The 22,574-nt window shown below is 37.8% G+C and overlaps 1 protein-coding gene and 1 non-coding gene across 2 annotated transcripts in view; one reads left to right on the top strand and one right to left on the bottom strand.

The window, feature by feature from the left end:
* Nucleotides 1-22,574, top strand: part of Erc1 (ELKS/RAB6-interacting/CAST family member 1) — a 561,464-nt gene that overhangs the window by 71,290 nt on the left and 467,600 nt on the right. The window lies entirely within an intron of this gene.
* On the bottom strand, nucleotides 13,941-14,047 carry LOC111818849. The gene has a single exon (XR_002822730.1). It is a non-coding gene; the product is annotated as a U6 spliceosomal RNA (small nuclear RNA).

The raw sequence follows: 22,574 nt of genomic DNA, 5'->3' as shown, positions 1-22,574 counted from the left end.
TAAAATTTCCATTTAAAAGCTCTACATTTCACGAATAGATTCTGTGTGTGTATATATGTGTTTGTGTGTGTATGTATACATAACATTTAGAATGATTTTGGTGTTATTGGTTATATTGTATTAGCTAGTTATTTAGCTTTCTGATGATGCTGAAAGTATGTTCATGGATACGATGGTTTTTATCATCAGGTGACTTAGAAATGACTTTTTTTGAGAAGTGATTGGCATGCTTGTTGGTGTCAAAAATGATTGAGGCATTTGTTTCTGTGACTACAAGTTATAGGAAAAGATCAGGGTGGTGTCTTTTCCAATTTCAAAGCTACCCTCAAAAGAAAAATATTTGAATCTTCTGAAAAGACAGTTGTGGATACTTATCACTTTAGTGCAAGAGAAACAGTTCACTGGATTTTCATGTCAAAAAACTTGAAAAATGATGACCATCACCTTAGCTAGATTCTGCTCTTTGCCCTAACAAATATCAATGCTGGTGGGAATCTGTTCTTCATGTGCCTGCTATAGTTAGTACACAATCCTAAAATTGTATGTCTTTGGTTCAGACAACAAAGAGTACAATTTTAAACTAAAATACTGCACTGAGACAGTAGAGACTGAGAATGCTAATTAATAGATTATAGGAAGCCAGCAGTGGGCCCTGATTACACTGCCCTCATTTGCCCGCAGTAGTCCTCAGAAGTTGGACATCTTCCTCTTTTAAAAAGATTGGCTTAATAGAATTTATAGTAGTTAAATAAATTTCCATATTTCATTTTGATGCTATATATTTTGGGTCCATTCTAAGTGTTTGTACTGATTGGATCTAGTTCTAAAATCCTATCAAATGTTAAAAACTAACTTCCTTTGAATTGCCTGATACAAATGGCTTATTGTTATAGGAGTCCTTGTATAAGATTAATTCTAAAATAAAAATACCCATCTGTTTTTATGTCTTACATTTTTTTTGGTTACTGAACTCTGCAATAACTGAATTAGAACAATACCTTCTTTGGGGGGAGTGGGGACAGGGTCTGCAGTTCATGCTGGCCTTAACTCACTATGTAGCCCAAGCTGGTTTCAAAGTCCCAGCCATCTTCCTGCCTCAGCTTCTTGAATGCTAGGATTACAGGCATGCACCACCACACTCAGCACAATACATATTTTAATAAGGAATGCTTTTTTTTTTTTTTTTTTAAAAATGAGATTCAGGAAGGCATTAGTGTATGTTTGAGAAGAATGGAAATCCAGTTCTGTGATTGGAATTGCAGAGCTAATAAAGCTTTAGATAAATGATATTTTTCATTTTATCCTAACCAGCATCTAACCAAATATTTCCTTCTATTTTCATAATACCTTGTGAGAATTTTATGGGTCAAATTTAGTTCTTTGCTTTTATCCCCTCTTCTTCCTCTTCTTCCCTTCTTGTCCTGCCATCTCTCCCTTCCTTCTCTTCTCTCTCTCTTTCCCCTTTCCCCCTTCCCCTTGTTTTCTCTCCTCCTATCTCTTCTCCTTTTTTAATACTGGGTATTGAGCCCAGAGCCTCAGGAATGCTAAGCAAGTGTTGTATCACTGAATTCAGCCCCTGGTTCTTTTTTTGTTTTTTTTGTCTTTCTGAGACAGGGACTCACTCAGGCTGGCCTTGAGCTCACTTTGTAGCCCAGGCTGGTCTTAAACTCTCAGTGATCCTCTTGCCTCAGCCTCCTGAATGCCCTGGCTCATTTTATTTTATTTTTGTATTTTAGGGAAGGCTGTACAGGGTGTCCAGGGTCTCACTACTAGATCAGACTCATAGTGATCCGCCTGTTTACAGCCTCTTGAGCTGGGAATATAGGCACTAGCCACCACACCCAGTCTCAATTGCTGTCTTCAGCGCACCCTGGTGGTGGGGCCAGCACGGCGGGCCCAAGGATCAATTCCCTGGCCCTGGTACCTGCTTGCAGGCGCTTTTTTTTTTTTTTTTTGGAACCAGGGGTTGAACTCAGGCCCTTGTGCTTGCCAGGGAAGCGCTTACTCCACTGAGCTATCTCCCCGGCCCCTTGCAGGCACTTTAATCTACTGACGGCTCCTTATTTTATTAGTACTTATTTTATAGCATATTCATTGAAATTCAGAGTAAATTCTGCTTAATTTTTGGGGTGGCAGGACACTTTAGTGTCTTTGACCTTGTGTAGTTTTTGGAGAGGACTCTTTTTTTTCTTTTGAGTTGCTGGAGATGAAACACAGGACCTTATACATGCTGAGTTTTATGCAGTGTCAGCTCTAGTATGTGATTTCATGTTAGTGAAATAGAGTTGTCTTTAGGGGTTTGCTCATTTACAATTCAAATATTATTTGGAAGACTTTTCTTTTATGTAGAAGAAACCAGAAAATGAATTTAGTGATGGTAATCTTGATCTAGGTAGGTCTGCTTTACTTTTTAAAGTCATACCACATGGCATGCATGTGTACTCTGAATGCCCAGATTACTGGATGTGTCTAGAAATCATACTTTATAAGTAACTGAAGGAATTATAAGAAGATTTATGACACTTTCACTGTATTGTGTATATTTGATAGCTGTGTACGAAGAGGATTTTCTTCATAATTTTTTAGAGGGCCATCTAGGAAAATTACTGCAAATATTTGGGTTTTAGATCCCTGGAGAATGTATAGTATTTTCTAAAAAAGTTGTATTCATCTGGTGTAACAGTCAGTTTCACAGTAATGCTTCTCTATCACTAAAAGTAGTCCCTTGGGACGTTAGATATACTTCTGGTAGCTCTTTTTTCTAAGTCATTCAATATTCCAGAAAACCTGGCTGGTAGAATGATACTTGAGAAGAAATTTAGGAAGCATCTGCAGTCTTCCCCTGCTGTTTTATCTCTTCTGGCCTTCTCTCCTGCCTCATTTCCTTATTCTTGTGACTTTTATTTTGAGATATGATTTACCTTTTAAAGTACAGTTTGAGTTAACAAGTTCATTGGAGATCATGTGTTTCTGTATGATGAATTAGGAATGAATTTCTGCAAAAAAAGAATTGTTGCAGAAAATGTGCTTTCAGAGGAAATGATTAATTTTGTTATTGAAAATGTTCTGTTCTCTTTTAAACCAAGTTAGAAATGGCTTTATGGACTGATTTTGTGCTGCCATATGCATCTCTAAGAATATTTTTCCTTTCTGGAGTTGGGAAGTTAGTTCGCAATACAAATTTATTCTTATTATTTTTCCATAGTGCAGCCAATAATGTTTATCAAGACTTCCTTCTCTGTGTGTTTGCTTTTCCAGTTTTTCTTAAGATACTCATGGTGAGTTCTGTTATATTTTGATAGTTTATGGAAAATACTGGATTGAAGTGATAACGCTCCAGCTTAATTTTATAAAGGGAGGACAAACGGCTAATTGTTTAGTCTTGATGCACACACAGTACCATCTTTTAACACTGGCTGGTGGTTTACGCACATCCCAATGTGCGGTATGTGGGACCTCCTAAGCTGTGGAGCTGCCTTGGGTAATTGCCCTGGTGTTTGGTGTGTCTGTCATTGCAATGGTTCTCTGTAGTAGCAGTTTTAAAACTTTGTGGGCTCAAAAATTAAGGAGCCCAGGCAGCTGTATCTTTTAACATTTCTCATATGTTAAAGGATGATATTTCTCATGTTAAATACTAAAATTGAATTAAAAATTTATTTTTTGCATTAAAATGCATTAACATAATTAACATTTTTAAGTGAAAAATAGATTGCATATTTCTTTAATGTTTGGCATAACAGAAGACACCTGATTCCAATGTATTTCTGAAAAGAAAAAACCCAATATATTTCTGCATTTGGTCTGTTGCAGTTTGTTTTAATTTAAGTAGAAAATAGATCTCATAAATATGTATATGGAAAAGATAGTGTTCAGGTAACTGCAGGTTTTTTTCAAACCATACCTCAATTCAGTAAGTAGCATTTTAAAAAGCTGTATTAAGGTGTAATTTATATACCATAAAATATATCAAGTTTATTTATTTTTTTGAGACAGGGTCTCACTATGCAGTTTGGACTGGCTTTGCGCTCACTTTCATAGCCCCCCGGGGCTGGTCTGGAACTTGCAGAGAGCCTCCTGGCTCAACCTCCTGAGTTCTGAGATTACAGGCATATGCTGCGCCAGAACTGCACGGTGGGAGCCAGCATCCGGGGCTGAGATGGTACGCCCTGGGATCCTGGGCTGAGGATACTGCATGGCATGTGGGGCTGGGGATCAGTCTCAGGTCCTTGTGCTTGCCAGGTAGGTGCTTATGCCTCTGAGCTATCACCCCAGCCTCTCAAGTTTAAATGTGAAATTCAGTAGTTTTTCAGTAGACTTCCTGAGGTTTACAACCATACAATTTAGTTGCAGCATCTGGAACTAACTCAGTGATAGAATGCTGGCCTAGTATGGGTTCAGTCACTGACAGTGAAAGAAAAATAATTGATTTTCTGAACATTTTGACTTTGTAAGTGGTAGAAATGGTTGTTGTTGTTGTGTGTGTGTTTGTGTGTGTGTTATTGGGGTTTAAATATAGGGCCTGTAAGTGGTATTTTCTTAATTGTACTGTGAAATCAAAATTAAAATTTTACCAGTGAACTTTCCATACTGTTTCTTTTTTTTTTTTTCTTTTTCTTTTCTTTTCTTGTCTTTTTGAGACAGGGTCTCGCTGTGCAGTTATGGCTGCTCCTGAGCTCACTTTGTAGCCCAGGCTGGTACTGAACTCACAATAATCTTCCTCCCTCAGTTTCTTGAATGCTGGGATTGCAAATGTGGGCCACCACACCCCATCTTTCATGCTCTGTTATATTAAAATGCATTGGTGTGTTGTGTATCTTGATGGATTTTTTACACTTATAGGGTGTACAATACATTTGCTTTCATCTGGATTTATAACACTGTGTGTTGGTCTTTTGGAAAATGCTGGTTCATTAAATTCTGCAGAAGTTCCAAAAGTTGATATATTTTATTAGACAAATTTAAAAAAATATATTAATATCATCATGTATTTCATCAGAAAGGTCTTTTAAGTATTGGTGAGATGTCATTAGTTAGGTAATGAATTTTTCCAAAGTTCTGTTTGCTTGAGAGCTTATATTTTATCATGGGAAGAAATACTGTCAATTACTGTGTTTAAAGTGGTAAATTCCTTTTGTTAATTTTTGAGGAAATATCTGTCTAATACCCAATCTAATAATTATAGGATTCTAGTCCAGCCTTTTATTTATTTATTTAGAGGCAGAGTCCTTTTTTTTTTTTTTTTATGTATTTGGTTGTTGAAGCGACTCACTTCACAGCTCAGACTCATGGTGATCCTCCTGCTTTTAGCCTCCGCAGCACTGGGATTACAGGCATGTGCCCCTATGCCGGGACTCTGGCCTGGCCTGCTCAACCTGCCCTGGGGGTGGGGCTGGTGTAGCATGTGGTACCAGGGATCAAACTGTGGTCCCTGTGCTTGCATAAACTTGCCTAAGCAGGCACTTTATTCTCCTGAGCTATCCCACCAGCCCCTAGAGTGCTGCTGTGTAGTTTAGCAAGGCCTTGAACTCACTTTGAAGCCCAGGCTTGCTCAGCCTCCTGGCAGTCCTCCCACGTCAGCCTCACAAGCATGGGATTGCAGACTGTGCCACCATGCCTAGCACTAGCTCAGTCTTGAAGTTAAATGTTTCTATTGAAAAGTAGCATCTCAGCTAGTTCTTTAGTGCTTTTTTTCTGATACAACAGTATAGGATGCACCAATGATTTTTGCCTCTTCAGAGGCTTGTTGAGGAGAGGGGGACCATAGGAAGGTGACTGTCCAGGCCAGTGATGGCACATCTTTTAGAACTTCCAATGATACAGACAGTCTGGTGTGACACACTTGCCAAAGGTTTGTAGTCACTGGTAGGCTAAGGGCTATTCCTGGTGGAACTCTTACATTTATGGACTTCTAGAGAAGTCTTCTACTGGCAGGAGGCTGCTGCAACGTCCTTGGCTGGGGCCCTATTAGCTAAAGCTTTCTTCTCGCTTCTGTTCACTGTTAAAGTAATGTTTTATGGTTTATGACATCAACAAAGCTCTCTGTTGTTGAGTTTATACTGTTTCTTTGGTAATAGTAATAGAAAAATAACTGAAACGGCCATTGATAGCATCTATTTCTCAATCCTGACAGAGGTTCCTCGGGTGGGCTGCCTTAAGCAGGCCCTAGTTGTTGTAGTTGGCTAATCAGTACTGTCTTTATTGCGGTATTATGGAAAGAATTCCTCATTCTCATCATTTAGCCAGTTTTTACTGTGAAATAATTAAAGGGACAGGATATATTGATAAACTTTTGCTTATATTTACTTCCAAACTAATACATTTTCCAGTGTCTAGAGGCTATTCCCTATAATCATATTCATCCATAATTCAAAATAGAAGAGAATCTAAATTTTTGAAGAATGAATGCATATTTTACTTTTTAAATCACATTTCATGAGTACAGTTTAGATACACATAATGATCACATTCATCATAGAGAATTTGTATCTGTACATGATGTAACTTGATTCTTCTTTTTCCCATTCTGCTATCCTCCCTTAAGTCCCTCTTGCCCTCCTCATTGAACGCATATTTTAGAAATTATTTTGTGAGCAATGTTATTTTGCTCTGAAAAAGAAGAGGATTTCTAGACAGTGGGAATGTGTGTTACCAAAATAGCTATCAGAAAGCATTGCAAAATTCTGAAAATGAGAGTGCAGTTTTTTTTTTTTTTTTTTTTCTGGAACCAGGGATTGAACTCTGGCCCTTGCACTTGCCAGACAAGTGCTTATTCTACTGAGCCATCTCCCTGGCCTGAGAGAGTGTAGTTTTAAGGAGTCCAAATATTGGCAGGCAGTGGGTATCACCCCACTCTTGTGGAAAATTTTATACTCTTTTATTACTTGATTTGTATCTGAGGAATATATTACAGTGCCTTTGTCATCCCTTTAAGCTTAAAGGGACTTTAAGCTTTTGTTTAAAGATAATTAAATTCTCCCAATTTCTCAATAAATTTTAAATCTTACACAATTTTAAATCCCATTTTTTTTGAAATAAAGTGAATGCTTACAGGAGGTTTATAATGTTAAGTACAATGCAATTAAAGTTTTTAAAAATGCTGTAATACTATGCTTAGCCAAATATTATCTATGAACAGCTAATTGTGGCACTTTTGCGCTTGTTTTATACTGTTGTCCTAGACCAGGAAAAGGAATAATATTGAGAAATAGCTAACCTTTTTTTTTTTTTTTTTTTTTTTAACTAGGGTGTTTTCACATTGCCTAGGTTGGCTGCAAACTCAGTGCTTCTGGCTCACCCCTCCAAGTAGCTGGGATTATACACATGTGCTGCTATGCTTGATCCATCCAAAACCCTTAATCTCACAATTCTGAATAAACTGTAACATATCGTTTATATAGTCAATGATCAAAAAAATCTTAATTACAGACTTTTTAAAAATGTATTTGGTACAGTGTCTCACTGTGCACCCTGGACTCATAGTGATTCTCCTGCTTTCAACCTCCCCAGTGCTGGGATGACAGGCATGTGCCATCACACCCAGACTCAATGGCTCTGTGTGCACCAGCCTGGCTACCAGCTTGCGGGGGGGTGTGGTGGTGCCCACCTGTAATCCCAGTACTGTGGAGGCGAGAACAGGAGGGTCATTACAACTCCAACCTGCATAGCAAGACCCTGTACAAATACACTAAAAAAAGAAAAGAAAAGAAAAACTTAATGGGATAGCGAAGAAGGCATTTGTGTTCCTCAGACATAAAAGCCTTTACATGAGAGCAGAGTAAAATAATTACCTGCCAGTATTTGGACACCTTAAAATTGAGCTCTCACTTTCATAATAAACTGAATAATTAATGACTTGTTCTTGCAGCTTGTCTCTTCATGGGAAAGAAAGTTTGAAAACGTACAGCCTTCTTAGAAGAAAAACATACTTTATGAGTATTTCTAGTCTTTCCTATTCTATAGTTTCATGGAGGTTTATTTTGTATGTCACTACAAAAGCATGTTACTGAAATGATAATACATATAAATTTATGGTACACACAATATTTGTGGTGCACATGTATGGTACAGAGCATTTAAAAGAGATGAAGTAGAAAAAAAAACAGTCTACTTAAGTGGTAACAGATTCTTAGAAAGTTCCATATTTCAAAGATACATATTTTTTTATTTTTTTGCTTGATACCTGGGTTTGAACTCAGAACCTTTTGCTTGCCAGACAGGTGCTTATGCTGCTGAACTATCTCCTTCACCCACTTTGCTTGCTTGCTTGCTTTATTTCTTTTTGTATTTTTAGGGAAGGTTCTACAGGGTGTTCAGAGTCTCACTACTAGATCGGACTCGTAGTGATTCTCTTGTTTACAGCCTCCCAAGTGCTGGGATTACAGGCGTACACCACCACAACCGGTCTCAAATTGCCATCTCAGCTTGCCTTGAAGCGGGGATGGCACAGAAGGCCTGTCTCCTGTGCCTGCTTACTGGCACTTTAATTCGCTGAGCGATTTGGCCGACCTCTTTTTTTTTTGTGGAACCGGGGATTGAACTCAGGCCCCTGTACTTAGTGCTTATTCCACTGAGCCATCTCCCCAGCCCTCTTCTTTGTTTTTTTGAGACAAGGTCTTGCTGTTAGTTCAAGCTGACCTCAAACTCATGGCAGTCCTCCTGCCTCAGCCTCCCAAATGCTATTCACCTTGATTACAATGCTCAAATTTAAGATTGATTTCTGAAACCATGTTTGACACTTTTGAAGTTGGGAAGTAGATGACTTTTAAAGTTCTTTTCAAAGTATTAAAGTAACAGCTTGCTTACAGAGGGCAAAGAACTTTTGTATTAAATTCTGTAAATTCTCAGATAAGGATATTTTTACTATTGTAGTATTTACATGAGATTACAGAAGATAGTATGGGTAAAATTCTGGATAAGACTGCCTACTACCAATGGACTGTGCAATGAATGTTAGTTGAATGAAAAGTTAAATATTTTCTAACACTTTTTGGAGTATAAATATACCTTTTAATCTGCTGCCAGAAAGCAGATAGTACTGATACTAAGTTTCATGTGGACAACTAACCACTGCCAGTGCAGCCTTCATATTCCTGAAGGAGTTAGTAGGAACTGTGAACAGGGTAATTAGCTTGCAGGATTTTTCAATTATAGATGCTCATTACTTAACATTTTTATTTCCATAATGACTCATCTCTGAATTTTACTGTGTTTTTCCAAAAGGAATGTAGGATTGCTGGAAGTTCTTCTCTTTCCTTTTCCCTTCCTTTTCCTGAGGTCTTCCCTCCCTTCTTTTCATTTAAAAAATTTTATTTTCTTTTTGTGGTAAAGGGTTTCTGGATGGCTAGCTTGGCCCTAAATTCTACACATAAGTTAAACTGTTTGCTTTTATAAATAGGACAGACTTCACAAGGCAATATAGAGTTTGATTTTTGTTTCTTTTGGGGGGATACTGTTTTGTCTGGTGCTTAAGCCACTGAGCTTTTCTTTTCTTTTCCTCTCTCTCTCTCTCCCTCCCTCCCTCTCCTTTTTGAGACATAGTCTCACTATGCAGTTCAAGCTGGCCTTGAACTCACTTTATAGCCCACACTGGTCTCAAATTCCAACGGTCCTCTATCTTCAACCTCCTGAGTGCTGTGATTACAGGTGTGTGCCATCATGCTTGGCTAGTCTACTACTTTAAACTATAAATTTCTGCTGTGCTTCTCTATGGTTCTTTTCTTTTCTCTTTTTTTTTTTACTTAGTTCAAATTTTACATAAGTGTATGTCACTTTATATACTACTTACATTATTATTCCTTAGCCCACTAATATTTAAAATGTAGCATTATATCTGATGTTCCATATGATTTCTTTGTTTATCTGGTGTTGTAACATTTAAGAAATGTTAATAGTTGGTCAATGAAAATGTCTCACAATGACATTGTTGACAAATGCATATCTGAATAATACTATTGTAGTTATTAATACATACAGAACATTCGTTCTTTGTTTTAAATTTTTATTTTTATTAGTACATTCACATGCATAATGATCTTGGGGAGTCATCGTGTATGTGAGTCAGTCTTAATTCTTTTATACCTTATTTTGTCTTGCCTCCCACGCCCCTCCTTCCATCTCCTGGTCCCCTTTCCATTTGCAAAATATCTATTTCTCTGTTTCCTGTTACCTGTTCCTGGATACTTTCATATGCTACATCATTTCTAATCTTTACAACACACTTGGGGATAAGTGATATTGTCTTCATTTGTAAGTGAAGAAATTGAAAATTAAGAGAGGAACTTGGTTGAACCTCATCTCTAGCAGTGAAAGATACTTGCTTACAAAGCCAGCAAAGGACGACTGAATGACATGTAGATACTTGTTAAAAATATTTATTGAGCTTCGGTTTTCTGGGAAACACCAAGTGCGGGATGATGCAGCGGGAGGGGCTGAAGGCCTCGGGGTCCCAGGCATGGGAACTGTGGTGGCTTCTGCAGAGGCTTTGGCAATGGGCTTCGAGGTTGTGGGCCCTTCATAGAGAAAGCGTGTTGGCGTTTGGTTTAGATAGCAAAATAAGGAATAATAGCCAACACTTGCATAGTGTTTGCAAAGAAACAGGACCTGTTCTGTGGTGTCTCTGTTACCAGCCATTCTAACAAACATGTAAAGTAGGTACTATTGTTTTTATTTTGTTGAAATGAAAGCTGAAGTTTAGACAGAGTAATTTGTCACACAGCTGTTAAACAGCCAAAGCTGATTCCAGCACAGTAGTGTACCTCTACCATTAGCTCTGTACAGACTGTCCAGGAAAGAATTAAACAGGCGTCAGGTCACTGAACATATTCTTTGTCTTTCCCTTTTTGTTTTAGGAAAGAGGGATGTAGCCTTATTCTGTAGTTGTCCTGAAAAGTTATCACTGAGTAATTGGTTTCAATGTTAATTGCTTATTTGACTCAGTGGATTCTCCCAGAGGTTTGTTGATTGAAATAACCTAGTTATTGAACTGCTGAATAGATAAATCTGTTATTTGTGAATCATGTATTGACTTCAGTATCCTTTTGATAATAAATTACACTTGTTGACTTGGTGATCACTTTATTCACTATCTTCATACGTAAACTTTATTATGTTTATTTTTATGCTTTGCCCTTTTGCTCAGGATGCTTTGGCTGTTCTGGATGTTTTCCAGTTCCGTATGAATTTAAGGATTGTGTTTCCTAGGGATTGCATTTAATTTGTATATTACTTTTGGAAATATTACCAGTTTATTGATATTCTTCCAGTTCAAGAACATGAGATGTTTTTCAATTTTCTAATGTCCTTCTTCAGAGTCCTGTAATTTTTATTACAGAGGTCTTTCACATTCCTGATTAGGTAGATCCCTAGGTAATTTTTTTTTTTTTTTTAAAGACTGGATTTATTTATTTATTTTTTGTATTTTAGGGAAGGGTCTACAGGGTGTTCAGGGTCTCACTAATAGATAGTACTCCTAAGAGCTGGGATTACAGGCAAGCGCCACCACACCCATTCTCAATTGCGGTCTAGCATGCCCCAGGGGTGGGACCAGCAGCTCTAGGGATTGAACCCCTGGCCCCTGGGCCTGCTTGTAGGGTCTTTAATCCCCTGAGCTATTTGGCCGACCCAATTTATTTGAAGCTATCGTGAGTATTGTTTTCCTGTTTTCTTTGTCAGTGTATTCATTATTGGTGTATAGGAGTGTTACTGACTTTTATGTGTTGATTGTGTATACTGTTTGGGCTTTTTTTTTTTTTTTTTTTCTTCTAAGACAGGGTCTTCCTGTGTATTGTAGACTGGCATTGAACTCATTTATGTAGTCCAGGTTGGCCTCTAATTCATGAGTCTTCGTGGTTTGGCCTCTTGGAGTTCTAGGATTACAGGCGTGTACCACCACGTCCAGCTTTTACCTTGATATTTAGAAAGTTGATTTCTTCATTTTGAAATCATGAGTAGACATTAATGGATTATAAGCACCGTATAGACAATTGCTAATGTTTCCTCTGCAAGAGGAAATTGAATTTGTGAAAATATTGGCCAGTTTCTAATTTTTTATATTTGTGGTTTGTATTTGCTGCTGTGTCATTGTTCTGCATAGGCTTTCAGGGTTGATTTTTCTTTCTCTTGTCCATTTGACACTAATAATTTGGAAAACTCTTACTCATAAGAATTAGCCAGGAAACTGTGAAACTTGACTCTGCCCAGGTTGAGGTAGCCTGTACAGTCATTGTTAAGTACTGTCATCTCTTTTTGTGACAGATGGCTTCCCCTCCTGGTTGTAATTCACTGCTGATTTCTTTCACAGAATGAATACCATGTGTTCCCCATTTTTGGCTGTCTGTGTTCTGCCAACTCATTGGCTTCAAAGGAACTTGAAATTGGATGTACTTTCTCCTGGCATTTATGGCAGGAAATAGATACAACTCTCCTTGTGCCAAGTGTTCATTTGTTAGAAAAATTGTATCTTCCTAAAATTAAATACACAGTGTTACTGTATTTCTTTTTTACATGGAGTGAAGTGAATTTTTTAAAAGTATACTTTTCAGTTGATGTTTAAAGTGACATTTGTTACAAAAATAGATTTTTAAATTTGAGTTTTACATGATTAGAGATTATATCAAATTGCAGTCCAACTATCATGAATATAGTCATGCCATGGATTTGTATCACCAAGACTCCAAAAAGAATTGAACTTGTGATGTGTAGTATTGAATTTGAACTTACATTTGAATGTACTTCACACTACATATATAATAGTATTTGTCTATCTCCCCCCTTATAACATGTGGCCTCCCTGTGTTTTCCTAGGCTAGTTTTAGGTGATCTGCTTACCTCAGCCTTCCAAATAGCTGCAGTATGTGTGAAGTACCATGTCTGGCTTGTCTCTCCATTTTAACTTCTTTGCTTAGGAAAATTCATGATCATTAGTGAAAACACTGTAGATGACATCATTTGAGGCTCTAAAGAAAATTGTATCTATATATCTAAGCCAATTTAATTCTGTAAAACTATTGTGCAGGTTTGGAGATACGATGGTTGGTTTTTAGAAATACCTTTCAGGTCCGAGTAAATGAATACTATTTATGATTTGGTCACAGAATACCCTGATTAAGGTAAATATACACATGATCTTAGCCAAAAGGCCGAGAAGCGATAAGGTAAATATAAATAAGTAGTTCTGTATTACTTTCATTGGTATTGAAATTTGTTTTTTTTTTATATTTTAATAATTTTATTGAGAAAGAAGTAGCAATGAGATAGTTTCAAAACAGGTTAGTAGTATAGTTACAATAATTAATACATTGCATATTGTATGTGTCTTTGTAGTAGTTGTTCCTAGTACAACATGCAGACATGTTATCCTGTCTAAACACTTTTAGTTCAAAACCTTCTCATTGAACTAAGAGAAAATAGCTGCATATTTATGCTATTTTGTATATACAGATATATTTTTTCCACTACAAAATGGTCCATTTATATCCCCTTTTTTGTTTACTTTTTTCAGAAATATGTATTCCATTGCCATTCATATATTGTAGATGCACGAATTCAGCAGAGTAATCCAATATAGTGCAGTAGTCTATACTACTAGTGGGTTATACACAAGACTGGCAGTTACAGAAGGTGTTGACTTGAGCCTTTTACAGCTCAGTATATTAATATCACCTTACTTTTTTTCCCCCATAATTTTATTGATAAACAAATAGCAATGAGATAGTTTCAAACCAAATTGGTAGGACAGTTTCAATAATTAAGACATTGCATACATTCTTCCTAGTGGTTAATTGCTGTACAAGATGCGGACATGATATCCTATTTACAAACACCATTAGAACAAATCATCTATTCATTAAGGGAATGTAACTATATATCTATCCTAACCACTTTGAATACACAGATACAAAATGGACATTCATCTGTATACGCTTTTTTTTTTTGTTAAGTTCAAAAATATGGAACGCTTCACGAATTTGCGTGTCATCCTTGTGCAGGGGCCATGCTAATCTTCTCTGTATCGTTCCAATTTTAGTATATGTGCTGCCGAAGCGAGCACGGTATTGAAATTTGTAATATTTTCTCCTGATACTTCAGTGTTTGGTTAGTGTTGGGGTGGGAGGGTGAATATATTTTAGTGGGTGAGTTCCCCAACGAAAAGGGAAGCAAGTAGGGCTAGTGGGATAGCTCAATGGACTAAGCACCTGCTTAGGCAAACACAGGGCCTGGGGTTTGATCCCTGGCACCATATGCTGTGCTGGCCCTGCCCCTGTGCATGCTGGGTGTAGACCGGTAGTCCCTGCCCTGGGGAGGCTGAAAACAGGAGGCTCACTGAGTCCGAGCTGCATAGTGAGACCCTGTACCAATAAAAAAGAAAAGGAAGCATGTAGAGCAGACATCAGCCATCTCTAACATTATCCATGTTAGCTATTACTAAGGTTTACATTCTTGTGTACTGTAACCAAGCACATGCATGGTGGTCTATGTTAAGTAGTGTTTATATAAATGTATCCTGCTGTCTGTCTACACCAAATGGTGGGATCATGTCCTTATGCATCCGCAGATGCTACACTGTTGAAGCAGTCTGCTTTAGCTCCCCAAAGTGAGAATCTCCTGTGTTTGATTGTGAGAATGTAGTACATGAATGGCCAGTATGTCTGCCCATCAATAGAGTGTCTCTAAATGCATCTTGGAATTTTTCTAGCTGAGCTTAGTTTGATGGTTCTCAGTATTAGCTGCATGTGTGTATGATTGAAAATTGTTTTTGAAAAACTAAAGCTCAAAAGTTTCATCCTCAACCTCACATGATGCAGTTATTCAGTTTAATTCTGGGCATCATTTATTCATTCATTTATTTATTTTTTAAACATAGGGTCTTGCTATGCTGTTTGGGCCAGCTTTGTAGCTCCCAGGCTGGTCTCGAACTTGCAGTGATCCTCCTGTCTCAACCTCGTGAGTGCTGGGATTATAAGTAAACTCCACCTGCATATCCAGGGTTGTAGGGTTGACATGGCATGTGGGGCTGAGAATCAAACTTAGGACCTTGGGTTTGCCAGGTAGGTGCTTGTGCCATTGAGCTATCTCCCAAGTCCCTGGGCATGATTTTCAGTGGAGCTTAAAAAGTATTAATTTTATTGATACTCATATTCATCACAGGAAATTTGTATATGTATATAATATATCTTGATTCTTCTTTTTCCCCCATTACCCTCCCCTCCCTTCAATCCTTCTTCCTCTCATTATTTACAAAAGCTTTGTTTCCATTTTTTCCCTTTTAGTCTCTTTCCCCCCTTTTTCTTTCCTTCTCTTCCCCCTTCCTTGTTCCCCTTCTGATTGTAACATTTTTTTTCCTACTTCCCCATATCTGTTACCATTTTGGTCCTTAATATACTTTTGGTTTCTCACACAACAGCAACAATGTAGTATTTACACATATGTGTCTTGATTTTACTTAAAAATGTGGTATCAAGGTGCATTTATTTAACCTAGAAATGTCTCATGAATCCTTCTTTATGGCAGAATAATACTCCATAAAGTATATAAAAACCACATCTTCTTTATTTGTTCATCTGTTGGTGGGCATCTCGGCTGTTTCTAAGATTTAGGTAGTACAGATTGTGCAGCTATCAACATGGATGTACATATATCAGTGTGGTATGATGTTTTTAACTGTTAGGAAGATACCAAGAAGGGGAATAGCTGGGTTACGTGGAACCTCTAGTTTCAGTTTTTTGAGAAGTAGTGATTTCCATAGTGGTTACATCAATTACATTTCCACCAGCAGTGGAGAAGGATTGCTCTTCCCTACAGCCCCACCAAAATTTGTTATTGGTTGATTTCTTGATAAATAGTCACCCTGGAGTGAGATGGAATCTTAGTGTTGTTTCATTTACATTTCTTGGATGACTGGTAATTTGAACATTATTCCCTATATTTTGCTGTTTGTACTAATTCATCTGAGAAATGTTTATACATTTCACATCTGAGAAGCATGTGTTCATTTTAGATGCCAATTTTTGTTTATTTTATTTTATTTTTTATTTTTATGTATTAGTACAGGGTCTAGTTAGTGATCCTCCTGTTTCCAGCCTCCAAAGCACTGGGATTACAGGCGCATGCCACCACGCCCGGTCTCAATCACCACCTCGGCACTCCCTGGGGGGGTGGGTCAGCATGGCACTCAGGAGATGGGGACTGAACCTAGGTCCTTGCATCTGCCCAAGCAGGCACTTTCATCTATTAAGCTATCTGGCTGGCCTGATGCTTGTTTTTGGATTCTGTCTTTAAATGTTAGGGTTGTTTGATTTTTTTCACTTAAATATGTATTCTAGCTATTAGTCTTGTTGAGGAATAGCTGGTAAAAATGTTTCCCATTTTGTTGGTTGCTTCTTCATTTTGTTGGTGGGTTCTTTTGCTGCGCAAAAGCTTTTTAAAGAGATCCCAGTTTTTCTTTGTAATGTATCCTGTGTGATTGGGATTTTGTCTAAATGTCTTTTCCTACACCTATATCTTCAAGAGTTTTACTTATCCTGTTTGTTTATTTATTGTCTTTCAGACAGAATCTCACTATGCAGTTCAGGCTGATCTTGAGCTCATTTTGTAGCCTAGGTTGGTTTTGAATTCGGATCCTCCTGCCTTATCTCCTTTGTGCTGGGATTACAGGTGTAAGCCACCATACCTAGCCCTGATTTTATATTTATATCATTGACCTGTTTCAGTTTTAATTTAATGCATGTTGAGAGATATAGATCCTGGCTTAATCTTCAGCATGTGGAAAGCCAGTTTCCCCAGAACTTCTGTTTGAACTATTTATCTCCTTTGTCAAAGATAAGGTATCTAAGTATGGAGTTGTCCCTTCTCCTCCCTTTCCCTCCCCTCATGGATTTTCTTTCCTTCCTTCCTTCCTTCCTTCCTTCCTTCCTTCCTTCCTTCCTTTCTTCCTTCCTTTCTTCCTTGGATAAGGTTGGCTAATTCAAATTCAATTTTTCAAAGAACCAACTTTTCTATTTATTGATTCTATATTGTTTAGTCTCAATTGCATTAATTTCTGCTCTGCTTTTTATAATATCCTCTCTTGTGTATGCTCTGGGTTTAACTTGCTCTTTTTAAAACCTTGAAGTTTAACATTAAATTCTTTGAAGTTGCTCTGTTCTCATGTGAGAATTCACTGCTATAAATTTCCCTTGTAGGACTGCTTTTATTGCTTGTCATGTTTTGGTATGTTGTATTGGCATTATTATTTAATTGTAGAAAGTAGTATTTTCTTTAATTTCATTTGAAAGGCATTGGTTGTTATAAGGCTTAGGGTATTATATTTATTATGTGGGGATTTTTGAAAGCTCTTCAAGTAATTCTAATGTGAAATTAAGGTTGAGACCCATTGGCTAAGATTTAGAATAGTAACCAAAATCTATTTGTCATCTTTGGTGTAGTGAGGTGGTTTGTAACCATGCCATAATAACAATCCATTTGTAATTCAGAGGATGCTTAATTGGAACTTGAAAAATGTATCTTGGATTGATTAGATTGTGCCATGTATTTTGACATTTTCAAGAATTAACTTCAGAGTGTGCCAGGAAAAGCAAATCAGTATGGGACAAGAGATTGTTGTATTTTGCTAAGGATGTCCAGAATAGGGAGTTTTGCTAAGGCAGATGAGAAGAGTGGAAAGAAGGGATTAAAATTTGAATAAATCGTGGCTTTTATAACTTGCAGTATAAGCATGGACTGGAAGGTCAGCAGGGCATGTAAATCTTGAAATAGAAGCTATTTCTTCCCCATCCAGGAGATATAGTGGGGTTATTCTTCTGTGATACCAGGAAGTGGTCTTATCAGAATGGATGGAATGAGAAGGGCTTCTTTATACCAAACATTTGTTTTCTTAGTTGCAAAAGGCTCAAATTTTTTATTAGAACATCTCTTTGAGCTTTAGTATATAAGAACTAACTTGTGTACTTTTAAAAATTTACATTTCTAGATCTTACTCTCAAAATTTCTCATTTAGGACTGTTGGGGTAGGGCCATGTGATAAGGCTAATCGAAATTGATTGGCTTTCAGTCTTTTAGTGTTTATTCTGTGTTGTACAATAACTTAGTGCTTTCTTTTATTGACTTTTTGACAAATAGAATCTTATATTAAAATGAAATTCACTGGCATATGTGAAAAATTTCAGTCAGCTTGCAATGAAATAAAAGTAACTGTAAAAGTAAATACATAGATATGAAGGAAATTGTCATATATACTTTCAGAGATTATTTTCAGTACCAGTTTGGGAGCTGTGCCCCTGATGATTCTGATATGTCCACTTTTTTTTATTTCATATTTTGAGAAATACTGAAAGACAGAAACACTTTAGTGTAGACATGTGGTTTTCTGTTGAGATTGTGTACTAGAATTGTGCGAGGAGTTTCTAAGATACTTTAGTCTAAGCTTTACCCTCAAAAGTTTGATTTAATTAGTACTGTGTTAGATTGGGGCATGAGTAATATTAAGACACTATCCCAAATAATTTTCCAAGGTGAGAATTTAGAGATTAAGAAGTATACATGATTAGACTAATAAACATGAATTCAGGAATATCATGAGTTATCTGGGTAAAAGTACAAATAAAGAAGACCGCTGGGGGTGGAGGTATATGCCATCCCAGCACTTGAGAGGTTATGGCAGGAGAGTCAAACTGAGCTTGAGATCAGCCTGGGTACATAGTGAATTCAAGGTCAGCCTGAACTAAGTAGTGAGAACTTGTGTCGGGGAGGGGAGGGGAGGAGGAGGACGGGGATTTGACACAGATTTTCTAGCTTTCACCACTGACCTTTGGGCCTTCCCCAAAGGCTCTTGGCCTCCAGTTGGATTTGTGGGGTTACTGTCATGAGCTCTAGGTCTTTTAGCTGGATTCATGCAGCAGGTTGCCGTGGTATCCAGGCCCTGTGCTGAATTTTTTGTTCTTTAGTTTGTGGACAGATTTCCTGCATTCTTTTGTGCTTGACTTTGGCTGAGGAGAGAGAGAGGAGAGAAGAGAGAAGAGGGAGAGAGAGAAGCGGGGGAGGTGGAGGGAGAGGGAGAGAAGCAGTGGCTGTTAGTGTCTCCATTGGGGGATGTGGTTAGGAAAGAGAGAGAAAGTGAATTGGTAAAACATATGGAGACTTTTTCTTTTGACCTCGTATTTTGTTTTTGGTGAATGCCAAGATCTGTATTTTAGTCAAACAGTTCTAATGCTTGTTAAGACAGAAATTGCTGGGCCTTCTCAGTGTTTATGATCCAGTAATATAAGTTGGGGCTCAAGAATTTGTTTTGCTTAGAATTTTTCAGTAGATGCTCATACTGCTGGTCAGGGAAAACACTTGATGAAATGCTAATCTAGCCAACCAAGTTGAGAAATCTTGAGCATTAGACTTAAATTTATTTTTTCTGTGTTTTCTTTGTATATCCAGAATACTTTAAAACAAACAAAAACCTTTATACCTTATCTAGAATTAGTAAATGTGAATAGTGTGTGGAGAACTATTAATTATGAATAAATCCCTTTTTGTGATCATAGGCTGTTGTATCCTCCCAGTGTCCCCCCTCCTCCCCCCATTCTGTGATTGATTCTAGGTTCTTCACATTGAGCTACATCCCATCTCTTTTTTTATTTTTACACAGATCTCAATAAGTTGCCTGTGTGAATTTGAACTAGTAATCTTTTTGCCTCAGCCCCCACACCCCCCACCCTAGAGTGCTGGGATTATAGGCTTGTGCCACTGCACATGGCTGGGGTGTTGTCTCGTTTCCCATCATTGAGACAAAATACCCAACACCCACAATTTAAAGAAAGAGAGTTTTATTTTGGCTCACACTTTTAGATGTTTCAGCCTGGTAGGGAAGCTCAGTGCTGAAATTAGATGACAGCTCCTGGAAGGGGAAAGCTACTCAAATCACAGTGGCCAGGAAGCAGAGAAAGGAGAAACTGATGAAGAGATGCCCTTCCAGGTCCGGCCCCCTTCCAGTGATCTGCCTCAAACCACGGCCCATCTTCTAAGAGCAAGTCAGCACTGAGCACATCGTGAGTATCGGATAGCAAGTCCAGTCTCCTTCCAGATGCACAAAGCATTAGGGGTCATCCTAGATCTAAATCCTAGGAGCTATTGTATTTTATTTCAAACTTCTGTGTATTAATTATTAAAAACACCAGTTTTTCTGGGTTTGAGAACAGTGTTCTTTAGGCTAACCCATAATATTGAAGAGACAACTCTGTTCCCTAAACTTTTTTGATCCACCATTTAGGCAATGATCTAGAATAAAAAAAGGAAAAAAAAATCATCTACATTGTATATCCATGGTTTGAGAGACATTAAATGTTATATGTATATTTAAAAATGAAATTGTTGGATGTAATAATTTTGACCCATTTTTCTGTTTGAATAGTTTGTTTGGTAAGAGGTCTTTATACATATCCATTTGACCTTCAGTATATGGTCCTCCTCCTCAGGCTCCCAAATTGCTAGGATTACAGGTGCCCACTGTTATTTGTTGCACTTTAAAAGAACTTACTCTCCTTAAATACAACTGATAGTTGTGTTGAGAAGGAAATTAATGGATATAGTTACTCAACAAACACTGAGTTCACATATAGTTCGGTCATTTTAATTTTTTTTAAAAATTTATTTGTGTGTGTGTGTGTGTGTGTGTGTGTGTGTGTGTGTGGCCAGCTCAGCCCACCAGGGGGCGGGGCTGGCTGGCATGTGGTGCTGGGGGATTGAACCGCGGTCGCTGTGCTTTGCTAAGTTTGTTCTAAGTAGGTGCTTTAGACCACTGAGCCATCTCACCAGCCCAATTCGGTCATTTTGATTTCAGAATGGTTAAGGTAATTGTAATTATCTGTGTAGCTTTCTGTCATGCTTTAAATAGATGATTTATTCAGATGAAACCACCCCAGCCAAGAGAGTTTTGTCAGATAATGCTGACACATAATAGTGCTATTTTTATATTCCTATGAAGTCCACTAGCAGTCACCTTTATGTATTTTTTCCTGGAGCTAAAATCAGAATCCCTGATATTGGTAGCTTCTGTGAAGTTTTGTGATCAACCTTTGAAGTAAAGATTTGTACATGGCTTTGGCAAACTGACAACTGGTGGTCATCTTGTAACACCGTGAACTGAACCAGTCTGGTGCTGGGTGTGGAAGACCCCCCTGAGGGTTGTTGCCAACAACATAACAAGGAGAACTGGAGAGGAAGAGGGGAGGTGCTGTTGGTTCTTCTGATGGACCTTGTCATGCTGGCTTTCCTGTTATGAACTTGGCTGTTCTCATGTTCAAAGTAGCTTGGGACCTTGTAGTCTCTGAGAAAGACTGTGGTTCATTCTGGGGAGCTTTGGTTCTTACTTTGAGCATCACTTCCTGGCTCTGTAGGGGAAGATGGTGCACTGTTCATTGTCCTGGAGAATCTTCTTGTGCTGGCTTTCCTGGTATGGACTAAGCTGTTCTCATTATCATTGGCATGGTGGATGGCTTTGGTGCCTTTCAGGAGCACCAAAGCTAGTGTGGCTTTTTGGCTCTAGTGCAGATCCCTCAGCCTACTGGCACAGATCCTTCATTCTGCTGGCACAGATTTTCTAGCTTTCACCACTGACCTTTGGGCCTTCCCCAAAGGCTCTTGGCTTCCAGTTGGATTTGTGGGGTTACTGTCATGAGCTCTAGGTCTTTTAGCTGGATTCATGCAGCAGATTGCCGTGGTATCCAGGCCCTGTGCTGAATTCTTTGTTCTTTAGTTTGTGGACAGATTTCCTGCATTCTTTTGTGCTTGACTCTTTGGCTGACTGCTATAAAATAATCCTATAAATTATGTATACTGTAAAAAATCTGTGTACTGTATTAAAATGTTTGCTTTGCAAAAACACTGCAACAGAAATTTTGAGCTTATTTGATGAAAATCATTCTCTGTGTATTATTTATAATTGTCTTCTTATACATCTATTTCTATTTTATCTTTTGAGGATATTTTTCTGTTTGCATTCCTTCTTGGCTTGTATGTTCTCTCTTGCTAGAACTTAGAAACTAGACTGTAGAAAAAATACTTCAGTTTTTTTCTTGGATTGAGATAATGACTTTTTTTTAAAATCCAAGAATGAACTTAAGACCTTATGCTTGCCAGGCAGGTGCTTATGCCCTGAGCTCTCTCCCCAACCCCAAAAGGTGGGCTTTAAAAAAAAAAAAAGTAGCATAGATAGTAGAGGACAAATAAAGGCAACTACTTTGTTAATCAAGATATATTTGCTTTCGTTTTTTCAGTGTGGGAGTTTGGTCTGTTATTTCCAGAAACCATGTCTCTGTCTTCTCTCTGTCTCTCTGTCTCTTGTCCCTTGTCCCTGTCTGTCTCTGAGTTATCCTTGGCTCTCTGGGTAGTATCTGCTTATCTTCCAACTGTTTGAAGTAATTAACTATGCATGCCAAAGCACATTTCTTCTGTCATCTTTATTGCTCTGGTCTTTTAGATTTAGGGGGAAAATATAGGTTGTTATTAGTATTTTTATAACTGAATTCCTTGTGTTCATGGGTAAGAATCTTAAAATTCCTGAAGAGAAATTATTTTATTATTATTTTTTTTTA

This window comes from Octodon degus, unplaced genomic scaffold (assembly GCF_000260255.1).
Source record: "Octodon degus isolate 3935 unplaced genomic scaffold, OctDeg1.0 scaffold00104, whole genome shotgun sequence".
Classification (NCBI taxonomy): Eukaryota; Metazoa; Chordata; class Mammalia; order Rodentia; family Octodontidae; genus Octodon; species Octodon degus.
The sequence above is the reverse complement of the archived record's forward strand: the minus strand, read 5'-3'. Positions and strand labels throughout refer to the sequence as shown.